This window comes from Osmerus eperlanus, chromosome 10 (genome assembly GCF_963692335.1).
Source record: "Osmerus eperlanus chromosome 10, fOsmEpe2.1, whole genome shotgun sequence".
In the NCBI taxonomy this organism is placed as follows: domain Eukaryota; kingdom Metazoa; phylum Chordata; class Actinopteri; order Osmeriformes; family Osmeridae; genus Osmerus; species Osmerus eperlanus.
The window spans coordinates 4,647,728-4,649,951 of NC_085027.1; the positions used below are offsets into that span (position 1 = coordinate 4,647,728).

General features: G+C 39.0%; 1 protein-coding gene across 1 annotated transcript in view; it reads left to right on the forward strand.

Annotated features, from left to right (window-relative positions):
• The first annotated feature begins 1,202 nt into the window (after positions 1-1,202).
• The window catches only part of znf710b (zinc finger protein 710b), a 7,212-nt gene continuing 6,190 nt past the window's right edge, over positions 1,203-2,224 (forward strand). Inside the window, exon 1 of the mRNA XM_062471237.1 lies at positions 1,203-1,386. The gene's annotated coding sequence lies outside the window, so the exon portion shown is untranslated. The remainder of the gene's footprint in view (positions 1,387-2,224) is intronic.

A 2,224-nucleotide genomic window follows, 5' to 3' on the forward strand; every position in this document is an offset into this window, starting at 1 on the left:
TACCCTTGAATTGGTTGCAAAATGATCAATAAAGTCTCAGACTGCACCAAGTTGACTGATATCAGATATTGACATTCTCTACACACTTGACCCACTCACAATTGTAGGGCATCGGTCTGTCTTGATAAAATAAAAACACCTGTCAATCATACTGCCAATACTGTTAGGCTATTTGACTGGTAATCTTACATCTGGAATAATACCAACTTTAATGATTGCTATAGAGATTTACTTTTGCTGTAACACGATGCTTATGACAACACAAGAAACTCAACACAAGGTCAAAGGTAATATTTAAAAAGAAACTGACTCAATTGTCTCATTCACACAAGTCTTCATTCTGGCCTGCTTGTTGAATTTGCCACAAGAGTACGCAGCATGCATAGAGCTTTTGTGCCCTCTGGTGTCTCTTCTATGAACTAGTACATTTAAGAATTTGGTCAAAATGATTTTTGGTAAAATGGTATTATATTTGACAGTATATCTACAGTTATAATAGGGATATTGACAAAGGTGTATTTAATACTACTGTTACATGTGTGTTTGTGAACATTTGTGTGTCTGTTGTTGGTGTGTTTCAGATGTTAAAAGTCCATAATTTGCGGTGCTAATGAAAAATGCCATCTGCACCTTTAAGTGTCTGTACCATTATGTTAAAAAAGAAAATATGTGCATGTGTGTGCATGTGTGGGTACATACAACGATATGCCAGAAAGATGTACATTTGTGTAAATCCTACACAGTGATATTATATATATAAAAAAAATAACATTACAAAACAGTTCTCCTTAGGTTGGTGTATTCTACATTTTTGTCGACACAAATTGAATGAGCGAATTAGAATTCCTGTGGTCTGGGCCTTGCCCAATCTCTCCTGACCTGACATTTTGTAGGCAAAATAAACATAGCGCCATCTAGTGGTACTCTACTATTTGCGGCTGGGACAGATACTGTAAATCGCGAAAAATATCGCTATCAAAACCATTGCTATCAAAATATCATAAGTTAGACGTTATTATTGTAGTATGTGTTTCTGAACTATTCTGTATTCTGTTTACAGATATACAATAAATTATACGTATCTGTTATGTAAAAAAAAAAAATCCAGATAAAAAAAACGAGTTGTTTGTTTTAATTTATAGTTGAAAATGTAGGCCTAAGTAAAAAAGACATACAGTGCTCTAACTAAACAGCATTCCTGTTTTACTTCTGGCAGTAAGGAGGAGCTCACTTGTTTATTCATTCACGTCACCCCTCTTTCATTCCCTTCTTCCTTCCTTCCTTCCTTCCTGCTACACACAACGGGGACCCACCGTTGCAAACTGTTTTTTTTATATAAGAAATTACAATAATTACTTCGCCACCATACACCGCTTTTGGAACCAGGTGAGTTGTAGATTTTATGATAGGTGGAAATAGAGAGACCGAATGCACCACCGGCCGGCGAAGCGAGTGTGTTTTCTATCGTAGGTAACTTAACCAAATTCCTAACTAGCTACAGCACCGAACATATTTATGAATGCACCGCTATTTTTTCAATCCATTGACGTTTGTGTTTCGTGATATTGGTGACGGTTTATGATCGCATTGTGAACAATTGCCCATCTAGGTCAGTACTAGAGTCAAAATGTCGCCTTTTCTTACTTCCACATTCTCTCATGCCACAAACAGATGGCGTCGCGAGGGGGATGGAGAGAATGAAAAAGAGACGCATAAAGGAGTAGGCTACCACAGGCCACACTCGTCCGCCTCTCTCCATCACCAAAATATGCCCTCTATGCGACTAAGAGGCCGAGCTCAAGCTGTCTTCTGTAGGCCCGTCTTGAACAAAGTTTTCTGTCAAGTTGTCGACCTTTTTAAAGATACAGCGCATGTTCAGAGGAATAGACTTAATGACCAACCGATTGAAAAAATCTGCTGCTCTATAACGACTGTTTCATGATTGCTTTTTGGTAGGTAGTTATTAAACATGTTATCACATAGGTGGGTGGGGGGGGGGGGGGGGGGGGGGCTGCCTCGCATTGTACCAAAACGTTGCCAGCAAATAATGCTTGTGCTGCTTGGTTGAATGAAGACTGATATGCGTCACTGTCTGTCCAGCTACATATTACAGCCGTTGTAGCCCAGAGCTCAGTGTCATAAGGTTGTACCCGGGACTTCTGTACTTGAGTCCAGCTAAATGTTTTATTAGGATATCCATAGAGCTCAAAACCAGTATTAGTGA